At 40.4% G+C, this 13,497-nt stretch overlaps 1 pseudogene; it reads right to left on the bottom strand.

The window, feature by feature from the left end:
- Positions 1 to 382: 382 nt before the first annotated feature.
- LOC148122971 (Nuclear RNase P) lies at positions 383 to 590 on the bottom strand (annotated as a pseudogene).
- Between the last annotated feature and the right edge of the window lie 12,907 nt (positions 591 to 13,497).

Below are 13,497 nucleotides of genomic sequence, written 5' to 3' on the forward strand. Positions count from 1 at the left end.
AGCAGGCAGTGCTCTTAACCTCTGAGCCATCTCTCCAGCTCCCGCATTCAAATGAAAAAACCTCTAGGTAGCATTGTTTATCTCACCCGTTGCCTCAGGCAAAAGGTCCGCCTTTGTTACCTAGGATATGGTAACCAGGTAGACATGCCTTTATTATGATAATTACGACCAGTTCTTTGAGGGAGAATGGGCATCGGCAATCGATCTGACTACTTCCTGCTGGCAAAGGGACGATGTTTGGGGGATAAATGTTTTTATCTGACTAAATTTTTGGCAACAAATGTTTTCATCTGACTGAATTTTTGGCGGCCGCGGCTGAGGCGTGGCCCATACAAAGGCATGGCCCCACCCCGGGCCGTGCGCGGGCTCGCCGTTTATCCTGTACCTGCGAACTGTGCACCTTGCCTCACCTCAGGCAATGAACTTGCACTGCCGGCCGTGAGTCTTTTTCAAGCTCCGGCGAGGGGGGGCATCCGCCCACCCGTGGAGGGCCCGGTTAGGGCCGCGGGGGGCCCCAGTCTCAGACCTTCCCAGGGGCCGGGGAGTGACGAGTACTCAGCACGTGGCCCCGCCGATGAGCTTCCTCCGCCCGCCCATGTTGCTATGGAAACGCGGTTCAGAGTTTGGCCCCTCTCAGTCTTTAGCGGCGGCGCTGCTGCTCACCACGCAGCTTCTGCCTCTGCCTCCCGAGCAGCTTCTGCCTCTGCCTCCCGAGAGCTGGGATTAAAGGCGTGAGCCACCACTGCCGGCTACTTCCTCAATCAAAATTAAAGTTTTCTGTACGTGAGAGCCAGAGACTGAGCTCTCTTAACAAAATTAGGCGAAAATCACCTCCAAAAGCTGTGTGGCTCTTTAAGAACAGGAAAGGCAGTCTTCAAGCATGATCAAACTCGCCTCCCTACGAGACTGTTGCCCCGAGTCTCTAACAGCGAGTACGGAGGTGGACGGAAAGGGGCTGGAAGCCGCGGTCTCCCGTACCCCATCGTCCTCATAGTCCCACCTTAGTTATCTCGCCTTTTTTGCTGCTGTTTTTATTCACACTCCTCCTGCACTGAACTTAAGGAATTTTTCTTCCCTGTTGCTTTCTGTACCTTCTTTCAGATACCTTAACTTTGATTCTTTCTATTTTCTTTTCTTTTTAGGCCTATACTTTTTCCATTCTTTTTCCTCCCCTTTCTGGAGGATTTAACTGACGTCACTCACCGCTCCACGTGACAGAGTTCTGAAATTCACGGCTCTCTGTGTCCTGGTGTCTGATCTCGGCTTTTTCTCCCGGGCTTTCAGCACGTTGCTGGGCGCTTCCTTCTCAGGGTGCCCCGGCGTAGTTGTCAGGGTCCCTTGGCGTCCCGGGGTTTCGAGCACCAGTTGCGGCGCGCATCCTGACCAGCAGGAATGAACGCCACTAAAAACGAGAATTCCTTCCCTGGTCACGTCTTTATTTGGAGCATTCCGTTGAGGAAAATTGGGGGAAGGGAAGATAGAGCAGGGACAAGAGAAAGCTTAGAGAGAGGAAGTAGAATCCAGAGGCAGCTGCTTTTAAACGGTGGAGAGGCTTGAACGCTGTCCTGATTGGTTAATGCCATTCTGCTGGTCTGAGCATGTGCAAGCAAGGGTGCAGGCAAGGATGCTCAGCCCCACGCGGCCAAGCCAGGTATACCTCCAAACTTCAGGACCACCTGTGCCTCCAGGTGGCTCCCAACAGTTTATTCCTTTGTAATTCTACCTACATACTTTCTCAAGAGATGGAGAGAATAAGAAATATTAGGACAAAAACATCACACAAATGATCTCTAGATAATTTTTCCATGAACTCTTCTAAGCACCTGTGCTTATGTATCAAGCTAAGATCACCTGATGGGGCCACAAGGAATAAAGCCAGACTTGGACTGGAAAGGCTACAGCAAGACAAGGCTGTGACTGTTTTATTGAGGAAAATCAGACTTTTTATTTATCAAAACAGAAGATAGTGGCAGTTTCTATGATCACTACAGTTATAGCTTCCAGGATGATGTGGGATTTCCCTCTGTAAGCTGTGAATATGTTTTATTCACACTGGTTAATACAAAAATCCTCTTTGAACTTATGGCAGCACATAATAGAGCAAGGTGAGAATTCTCAGCAAAGAAAGAGGTGAAAAGAAAGGAGAGTCAGGGAGACACCATGTAACTGCCAAAGGAGACAGACTCAAGATGGAACCTTACCATCGTAAGCTCCCATTAGATTAGCCCCGCCGTCTCAGTGGGTGGGTGCACCCCTTGCGGACCTGACTTCATTGCTCATGTTCTCCCTCCTTCTGCTCCTCATTTGGACCTTTGGTGTGGGAGAATTATCTGTATTCTGTCAATTATGTATTTTAATAAAATGCTGATTGGCCAGGCAGGAAGTATAGGTGGGTCAACCAGACAGGAAGTAGAGGTGGGGCAATGAGAACAGGAATATTCTGGAAAGCAGGAAGCTCCCTCTGCCATTCCTGCACAAACCACCAAAAGGCAGCATGTAACTTGCCCAGCTGAGAAAGGTACTGAGCCATGTGGCTAATGTAGATAAGGATAATGGGGTAACATAAGTTATAAGAGCTAATAAGTAGCCTGACGTAATGGGCCAGTCAGCTTTATAACTTATAGAGATCTCTGTGTGATTGATTTTCTCTGGGACTTGCCGACTGTGGGGTACCGGGTGGGAACAGAAACCCCAACAAGCTGGCCCTCATGTTACAGATGGTGCCCACGTGGACAATTGTATCCACATAAAGCCTGAGAGAGCTTAGAAGTAATTCTGGACAGAAAAGAATATAGTAAAACATGGCTTCTTGGTAGCAGCAATTTCTTGGGTCTGCTCTGCTTGCTAGAGGCAAGCAAGCACTCTCATCTAAGAGAGGGTTCCTGACTCAACTTTAGCTGCAAAACCCTGCAGCTCATTAAAAGGTCCTGCCACAGAACACTTAAACGGTGTTGTTGAAAAGCTGAATTCTTGTTTTTCAGGTTTTCAGCTGTAACCGGAAAAAAGCTGCGCTGTTTTAAAGTGCTGGCTTTCTGGGCTGTCCTGCCAGGGCAATCTCTGACTCTTTCAGGCAGGCAGTCCGACTGAGTGTGGCCTGTGAGAAGAATGCTGTGGCTTGCTTGCTGGCAAGGACCTTGAAATGCCATAGAGTTGTGGCAGTGAACACAGCTCTGGCTGGTACCTCAGCTGTGAGGCTGGAAAGCTAAGGAATGGGCTGGATCTAACTGTCAAATCTACGGCTTTAGTCCTACCCATTAAAGACTCATGTGGTCAGAAAAAGAGAGATATACAGTAAAAAGAGATTCAAAGAGGAAGAAAACCTCTAAATGCTAGGCAGTGTGTTAAAAATATATGCAGGATAAAAGTTAAAGTTCTTAAAGTAAAGAAAGAAAGAGAGTAGTTGGGTGTGGTGGCACACACCTTTAATCCCAACACAAGGGAGGCAGAGGTAGATTGACCTCTGTGACCTCAAGGTGTGGTAGTATGTGCCTTTAATCCCAATGCCTGGGAGGCAGAGACAGATCTCTGTGAGTTCAAAGTGTGGTAGCACATGCCTTTAATCCCAGCACTGGGGAGGTAGAGACAGGCAGATCTCTGTGAGGTCAAGGATAGCCTGGTCTACAAAGTTATTCCAGGACAAAGATATTACAGAGAAACTGTCTCAAAAAGTAAAAGTAAAAATAAGAGAAATAGAGGTTAAAATAAAGCCACGTAAAGATGAAAAATACACAGAGAATCTTGATACTTTATGTTATTATGCTCTCTTTGAATTGTTTGAGTGCTGAGGAAGGAGCAACAGCTGCTAAAAGACTTTTGTTTATAAATGCTGCTGAACTAACCCAAGATAGGTATTTTGAAAATACCTTGGCTTCAAAACTGAAGTCAAAAGGTATGTTACTTTGGAGAAGAGATTTTGCTTTTGTTTCCACAGAAAATGAGAGGTTGTGGATTCATTCTAAGTTAAGAAAAATCCAGTATGATCAAGGAAGGCCACCTGAGAAATCTCCAACAGGAATAGATGGCCCAGATGTCTGAATTCTACATCCAGAACAGATTCAAGACTGCTGCCTGAGATGATCGAGACTCACCGGATACTCCAGTCATGATTTGATTATAACTCTAAGTTTTCTTTAGGTCCCCATAAGATTATCAATGCCCCCAATCAGCAGGAAGTAGCCTGGAATACTGTGCCCACATTCCCCAAAAATGGACTATGGATATTTTCCTTTTTTTTTTTTTTAAAGAAGGGGAAGTGGTGTGGGAGAATTATCTGTATTCTGTCAATTATATATTTTAATAAAACGCTGATTGGCCAGGCAGGAAGTATAGGTGGGTCAACCAGACAGGAAGTAGAGGCGGGGCGACCTGTAGATGCTACAGACATTGGGAGCTCAGTCCAGAGCTCCAATGTGGGTCTCTGTCTCTATTTCCATCCATCACCAGATGAAGATTCAATGGTGATATGCAAGATATTCATCAGTGTGGCTCTAGGATAGGGCCAGTTCAGGCACCCTCTCCTCAGTTGACCAAGGAACAAGCTCGGGACATCTCCTTGGATACCTGGGAACCCCTCTAGAGTCAAGTCTCTTGCCAACGTTAAAATGACTCCCTTAATTAAGATATCTACTTCCCTGTTCCCATATCCACCCTTCCTCCAAGTGCAACGAGGTAGGAGTTACTTTGTTTCATTAAAACAACTGTTAAACAAATATCTAGACAACATTTTGGAAACCAGTTTTTCTCTACAGCACGTTAATGTAGATACAATTATGTGATCCACATTATCTGTTAAATAAGAAAAAATAGAATAATTACCCCTCAGGTTACTTTTAATATGTAATTATTATTTTAAGAAATTATTTTCAGATCACAGTCTTTGACTTGTTTTAAATATTAATGGAAAAATTGTATTTTATTGTAAAATTAGTATTTGAGAAAAATGCATGTCTAATCATAGCATCTATCTTTTAATAATAATTATTTATTTCCAGGTTACTTTTTTCAGGAGAGACATGTAGATACATTTTTCTAGACAGAGGTACAATGTGATATGCAATTGTCCAATCTAACACCAAATTCCTCCTTTATAACTCTGTCATTTATTACTTCATTAATTTTTTTCCTGTAGTTTACAACCCTCCACAGGCTAAAGTGTTAAATTTGACCCTGCCAGTTTATTTTCTTTAGGAACTCTGGCTCTATATAAATCTTACCCACATTTGCTTTTAAGTGATTCAATCAGGCCCTTTTGTCTACTTTATCTTTTTCTTATATCCTCTTGATTGTTTTGACCCTTTGCAAACACAGCTTATATGCAAGACTAAATCATTCAGATCTGCAATATTCTATCCTACCTAGAAAATGTTTTGTCTCACCACAGGGCTTGATAAAGTCATCACAAACTTAATCCGGTTTCAAATCAGCTTGTTTCTTAACTTTCCCACGACTGAACAGAAACACCAGTTCTAGCATGTCCAATTTCCTCAGCAGTGCCTACTCATTTTGTACTGTCATCCGGTTCCTAACATCATAACCAAGTGACTCAAACGGCTCCAACAAGCCATTCCATCATGGGCAGCTTTCCTTCATGTTGTTCCAGGTTATGCTACATCCTTTTCTTAAGAAAGGAAGAGCATTTAAATTATTTGGATTCTTTTTTCTGCAGAATTCTAAATGATCTCATGCACACAAATGTTCCTACAGCATTACAAGCTCTATTTATTTATATTATATATTATTTTTTGAGAATTTTGTACATATTTCGATCGTACTATTCTCCCTCATCCAACTGTTCTTAGATCCACTCCTTTTCCTCCAACCTGATTGTGTGTCTTCCGCCTCTAAAAGTGGCAATTACCTGTATTATTTTAGGAGCCTCAAGTGATTATCTGACCAATAATTCAAACCCCTAGTAGTTGAGTTTTCTCTTAATAACTTATGGTGTCTGGAAAAAGCTTTAAAAACCTTTATAAGTCTCCTTCAAATTGTTAGAGCTCCTAAATGAAGTTCAAGGGAAAACAACCATGTCATTTTCAGACATCAGCAATCAATGTTGCACATGACCCAACAAGATTCACATGTTTAATTAAGTTTTCTGTGTTTTCAATTCTCGAAACTTCAGCAGATTCCTACCCCCTTGGTGCAGGAGAATTGTCTGTATTCTGTCAATCAGGTTTTAAATAAATACTAATTGGTCAGGCAGTAGATGTAGGTGGGAAAACCAGACAGAAAGTGGAAATGATGCAAAGAAAGCAGGAGAATTCTGGGAAGAAGGAAGCTGATTCCTCCCACTTCTGCCCAGATCACTGAAGCAGTAGGATGTGATCTGCCACAGCTGAAAAAGGTACTGAGCCACATGGCTAAAATAGATCAGAATAATGGGTTAATATAAGCTACAAGAACTAATAAGAAGCCTGATGGGTTAATCAGCTTTATAACTTATAGAAATCTCTGTGTGATTTTCTTGGGGCTTGCTGGCTGTGGGGTACTGGGTGGGACAGATACCCCAAACAAACAGGTCCCTCCATGTTACACCCCCTAATATTTTTAGGATTTCAGGTCTAATGTTGTGGAATGCCAAGTTATTCGTGATTGAATTCAACTTCTGTACTTTTGACAAAAAGTGATATCTTCTTTTTCTTATTTCCACCTATCAGGAATAGTTGTCTATTACCTTGGACATCCCAGGCATCAAATTCCACCTATCAGATACTGACTCAACTAGATGCAGTGCTGCGTTTAATCAGTGAGAATTGTATCCACCAGAATTTTTTATCAGAAGGAAATTATATTAAATAGAATTGCAAATACAGATAGAATTAATAAAGGGTTGAGAAACAAAGCATATAGGTGAAGGGATTTTTACCCATATGAGTCAATTCTCTACTACCATGGGCATCCAAGGCCTGGTGTAAAGTACCTTGCCTATTGTGCCATCTCAATAGCATTCTGAGCACCTCCAGTGAAGACAACCCTGACTTACCACTGAAGTGGTAACCTTTAAGAGGGACATACATGGAGCTCACTGACATTTTGTAGCTAGAAAGGATCGTGCTTGGATCGGTTGTGCTCTAGATGTGAGTGAGAGAGCTGAAAGGAAGGTTTCTAGTCTCCTAGAGTAAAAGTTTGAGGGAAAGTGAAGGATAAACAGGAAAATAGAAATGGTAGAGAAGTAGACTGTGGGGGAAATATCCAAGGTCAAGTCCTCAACACAATGAGTTTGAGGTAGCCAGAAGCCATCTAAGTGAAGCTGGTGAAACAATGGGCAAAATAAGGAAATCATGTCTCCTAAAGAATATTTTTCTTATGCTATTTGTTTCGAGGCTACCTGTTTGTTTGTTTGTCTGAGACAGCATCCTGCAGTGTTGCTTGGGACTGTTTTCAGCTCATAGCCCTGCCTCAACCCTCTGATTACTGGGAGAACATGCTACCACACTCAATCTTGTCCACCTGTTCACAGAATCAAAATCCTCTGTGAGTAGTACTGTTTTAGAGGTACCTTGGTTGCAAGGAGAATATCTTTGCATACGATATGGTTGTGTGGAGGGTGCATATCTTGATGTTTACATGTTCTACATCTGATTGTGTGTGAGAATATATTCAGCACAGGCTGAAGTGTGTGGGAGGGGTGGTCAAAAGACTATCTCCTGTGTTGGTTTTCACTTTTCACCTTGTTTGAAGCCTGGTCTCTGCCTGAACACTGTAAGCATCCAAGATTCTCTTTTGTGTGCTTCTATTTCTCCATAGGTTGGCCACATCTGGCTTTCACACGGTACTAAGCATCTGAACTCTTGCCCCCCTGCTTCGACAGCAATTGTTGGATTCACTGAGCCACCTCCTCAGGCCAGGAAACAAATACCTTTTTAAAAAGAATGTCTGATGCTTTTTTATATCCTCCCTAGCAGCATGAAGTGGAATCTCTAGATGTACGAAAGAGGGTTAGAGCTGAGTATGTGATAAACTCAACGGCAGAACAAATGCTTAGTCCGTGTGAGGTGTTATATTCAATCCCAAGAACTCCCACAAAAAAAAAAAACTCAAAAAGCAATAAAGAGCAGTAACAAAGAGATATCTTGTCCCATGAGGCTCTTGATGAAGGGTGCATACATATTATCTTCATCTTATTTTCAGTTAAGCCAGCTGAGTTACTTTATTAGGTATGGCTTTATGTTTTAAAGATATATTAACTCAAGATGTAATAGGATTATCCCTGCATAATGTGTTTTAAGTTGATTTACTTCAAACACTATAAGAAAGGATTCTGAAAAACTTTTCACTCCATGTGTAATGGAATCACTGTGTTCAAGAGAAAAGGTAGCAGGTATCCTTGGTTCTGCTTTTGGAATTTTAAAAGACTTTATTCAGGCACGTGTAACTATAGATTATTAAGAAACTAACATAAATAATAGTCACATAAATGTTGCGGCTGAAGGCCTTCAGATGATACTTCCTAGAGAGGATTTGGATAAGTCCTAGAACTATTAATTCACTTGATTCTAGCACAGCTACTCTTAACAGCAGTTTTAGAAACCAGCTCTATGGAGGTCTCCTCTTGCCAAATTAAGCACAGTTATCTGGCAGTGAGAACAAACTTTATGTACAAGTGAAACGAAATAACATGAATATCTTTAGAGCAAAACCATATAAATCCATCCCAGTTAGAATTCTTTTCATCAGTTTGTCAAAAGTTTGTCCAATGAAGATTGTTCCTTCAGCACCCGTGGATCTCTAAGAAATGCCTTTTTAATCTATTTATATTAGAAACATTTTATTTATATAAGAAAGTTTGCAACTTTTCAACATTATTCTTCATACACTTTAAAATAGTGGTCCCCAACCTTCCTAATGCTGGGACCCTTTCATACAGCTCCTTATGTTTTAGTGATCCCAACCATAAAATTATTTTCATTGTTACTTCATAGCTGTAATTTTATTACTTTTACAAGTTGTAATGTAATATCTGTTTTTTTTTCAGAATGTTTCAGGCAACTCCTGTGAAAGGGTCATTTGATCCTCCAAAGGAGTCTAGACCCATAGGTTGAGAACCACTGCTTTAAAAGATGAACCCCATGTAGTCATTATCTCATTTTCTTTATTATTGATTGAGGCAAGCAAATATCCCCTCTACTAGTTCCTTTGTGTACAAATTCTGCTACAGTCTCTGAGGAAATGCCATGTGTTTACTCAAGTAGGTAAACAAGCAGTTAATTAGAGGCTGGAATTCATGTGTTCATGGTATGAAATGAAAAAAGACTGAATACTGTTCTCTTGCTCAGTCACATTCCCATTACTAAGGTATTTCTTGAAAGGTCAAGGATGTAAACCCTGAGGGGAGGGATTTGATGGAAATATCTCATTTAGGGCTGAGTGTTCCAAAGTCTCTCTTACTCTCGTATTGTCTGGCTATGGGTTTCTGTATTTGTTCCCATATTAAAGCAGGAGGCATCTCTGATGTTAACTAAACATATACTCTGATCTATGAGTATAGAAGAATGCTATTAGGGGACATTTTATTGCTACATTCCTTTAGTAGAACAGTAGTATTGGGTTTGCCCCTGTTGCTGGGAGCCATTACTGATGGTGGACAGGTCCCAGCAGAGGATGTAAGGAATTGGCAAGGGAAAGAAGTGAACCATGTTGTGATGGTTGGGAGAATCTTGTAGCCTGACTGACTAGCAGCTAGAATGCTTCTTTATTTATACAGAGTGCTTCTTTATTTAGTAAGCAGGGATACATTCATGTTGTTCCAAAACATGGATCATATTAATTTTGGTTTTGGACATGTGTTTCACTTTTTTGCTTGTATTTAATCATCATTAATAAACCAAAAAAATATCCTCAGGCCAAAGCTGCTGCAGTTAAATTAAAATTCTGAAATAATACAATGTTTATATATTACATCTTTATGGAATACTTTTATCAACTTTCTACATCATTCTTTGCCCATCAGTATAAGTCTCCATGTAGGACAGAGATAACTGCAGCTAATCTAACTTTATTGCTGTATATGCTACGTAATTTCCTGAGTGTGTATAGGGAAAAGACTTGTAATCCGAACTGTGGCAAACTTCTCTAGCCCATCAAATCTTGTTGACCTTTTAAAGTTTACTTTGCTTTGGTTATCTTGTTCATGAGTAAGTACAGGAACAGATGTTTCAAAAATGTCCCATAGCCCCATAAGGTGACCTCTGGCTTCTTTATGTGTGTCAACCTCCAAGGCATAAAGAAAACCTTCAAGTAGATAAGAATATCTCCCTAAAGCGGGGCAATAGTATGTTCAGGACTGTCCTGGGGAAGCTTGGGAATAGCATTCCTGGGAGATGGCATGAATGATTCATGAGAAAGTTTCCATAAATCAAATATTCCCAAATTGTACAATATTAAAAATCTACCAAGGTGGAGAAGAAAAACAATGGTGGCGTGACAGTCATTATATGGCTCGGCTTTGTTAGATCTTTTTGTGAAAGAGTTGTACTAGCTTTATAACTTATACCATCCCCATCAGATATGGCTGTGCCACCCTATATCCCTAGGCTATCTAGTCTCAGGCTCTTGGTCACCCAAACAGTGTCTGTTATAGGTTCCTCCTCTTGGAATGGGTGTTAAGTCAAATCAGATACTGGTTATTTATTCCCGCAAACTTTGTTCTCCCATTGCACTAGCCTATCTTTCAGGGAGCACGGCAATATTGTATATTGAGTGGTTTATAGTTGGGTTAGTGTTTATGCTTCTCTTGGTAGCCTGCAGAGTACTTTCTGGTACTAAGAACACTAGCCTATAGGAGTGAAGACTCTAGGTGGGTACCAGTTAGAATTCTTCATGTTCAATGACTTGTATAGGTGTTGTCCTTAGCAATACGTCCTTTCAATCAGTTTGTAGAGAGCAACTTATAGCTTTGGCAATAGTCTAGGCTGTTTGAGGATTCTCATGGAACCCCTTTGGTCAACAACTTGATTGAAAGCAACCCATTCTTGGCACTGAAAGCTTTGTTTGGTGACAAGTGATGGACAATTGAAATTCTGTCTCCCTCATTATTTGGCAATTTTATTTAGATCTTCATATATGTATATATTTTATGTAGCTTCTTCTATATTAGGTTTCCATACTAACCCTCAAATAGCCCATAATTTTAGCTGTCCCTCCTGTATTCTGTATTCTTCCTTGTACCTCTCTTTGCTCCGCATTCTTTATTGTTCCAGTTACTTTCCAACAATCTATAATTATATAGTCTATTGGATGTGTAGTTGGAAAAACTATTTTTCCATTATGTAGCCTGTGCTTTGTTCAACTGACAGCATCCTTTGCTATGGAGAAACTTTTCAATGTCATGAGGTTTCAATTATTAGTTGTTATGTTTTTTTTTGACTGTGCTAATTGTGCTCTGTTTAGAAATTTTCTCCTGTGCTAACTAACTCACATTTATTTTCCACTTTCTCTTCTATCAGATTCAGTGCATCTGGTTTTAAGTTAAGGTCTTTGATCCATTTGGAGCTGATGATAAATAAGAATCTGTCACTATGGAAGAAGAGGTGTGAATAATGTAAGAGCCAGAGGGGATGGAGGCTACAAAGGATACCAAGGAAAAAACTCAACACAATCAATACACATATGATGAGCTCACAGAGACTGGGTAGCACATACTGGCCAATTTTGGTATACACTAGATGGAGTCCTAAAGCTTAAGGAATGCCCCCATTTCTAATCCAGAAGCTCTTTCTAATTGATAATCACTTGAAAATAAAAATTTAGCTTTCTTCAAGGTGTCTCACTGGAAACAAACTACTCTTAAATGGAGGCTGCATGCCCAGCAGCACATGGCCAACAGAAAATGAATTCAACAGTATCTTTGAACATTCTTTGTCCTTAATATCTTGCCAGGGCTTTACAGAAATTTGTTTTTAATTTTTAATTTTATTTTTCGTTTTCAGAGACAGAGTTTCTCTGTGTAGCCTTAGCTGTCCTAAAACTAGCTCTATGTACCAGGCTGAACTTGAACTCACAGAGATCTGCCTGCCTCTGCTTAACTAAGTTCTGAGATTAAAGGTGTGTACCACCACCTCCTGATTTAATTTTTACTTGTTAATTTTATTTTTTCTTCTTTTTTTGATCCAACAGTTTCTTTGCATATATATTATGTCTTCTGGTTTTGTGTTTTAATGAAATTGCTGTGTAACTGAATGAGTGGATCTCTATTCTTTATCTATTTCTTATGCCTTTTCTTTGGCTCTTTTACTTCTGTTTATTTGTTTTTTTTCCTGTTCAGATGTGTTCGTTTTTGTTTTATCTAATATTGTATTATGCCTTAGATGCCTGTCTGTTTTCTAATGAGAGACAGAAAGGAGATTTCAGATAGAATGGGAAGTGAGGGGGAGCTGGGAGGAGAGGAGGTAGAGGAAATTGTAATCAGGATATATTGTATAAAAATCCATTTTCAATGAAAGAAAAAATTATCAAGGATCTGTTTATGTGTTTGAGCCTCATTGTTGGGAACTGCTTGCTGGACGAGGAACTCTCTCTATCACAAAAGAAGCCAAGAGTCCTTCCCTCTGTTAGGCAGTTTCCCAAGGGTCCATGAGATCACCTTGGGTAGTTACTGATCATTACAGCCTCCTTCTTGGAATGTCAGGTCACCCACTGACATGTGACAAGCTGAATAATTAGAGTACAGCCATGGTGACAGGCAAAGACAGCACAGTCTTCCTTCTTCTTTCTTGGTGTCTTCACACGTGGTCAGAGAGAATAAAAAATTAATCCCACGCTAAACAGCTTTCTTTTTCCAACAAATACAGCCCTCTCCAGGAGCTGTACAGTTTTGTTTGACAGGTATAACAGACGCCCTTCCAGTTCCTCAAATAAACAGAAATTTCTGAATCTAAACATAATTTAGAAGCTTGCTTTTACAAATCAAGAAATTAAAAGGTGGAGAGGCAAATGACTTTTTTCGATGTTGAGACCTAGTTTTGGTGCTGGAGTCATCATGAAGGATTAGGTTAGTGCTAAACATTCCTTTTATCAAGAGAAAGAGAGAGCTATTTGTGTGTGAGATTCAAAAATTGGAAAAAGGGCTACAATCTAAATAATATTAGTATGCTTTTCTGTTATGAATATATGAAAAATCATATGATGAGTGATTTTATACACACACACACACACACACATATATTGTTGTGTGATGCTTAATACTTTTTGTTTTTTTGGGAGCCCATCACCCAGTTCCCAAGTAAATCACACATGGAGGCTCATTCTGGATTATGATTGCCATGACTGCCCAGCCTTAGCTTGGCTTCTTTTCTTTTATCTTTTTTTTTGAGCAATATGTTTTCCTCTGCTCTCCTCCCTTCTTTCCCCTTCTCTTTCTACTCTACCCTATGATCTCCATACTTCAAGTTTACTCAAAAGATCATGACTTTCTCTACTTCCCATGTAGATTAGATCTATGTATGTCTCTCTTAAGGTCTTTTTTGCTGTTTAGGTTCTCTGAAGTTATGTACTGTAGGC

The sequence above is a fragment of the Myodes glareolus genome, chromosome 2 (genome assembly GCF_982192425.1).
Source record: "Myodes glareolus chromosome 2, mMyoGla1.1, whole genome shotgun sequence".
Classification (NCBI taxonomy): domain Eukaryota; kingdom Metazoa; phylum Chordata; class Mammalia; order Rodentia; family Cricetidae; genus Myodes; species Myodes glareolus.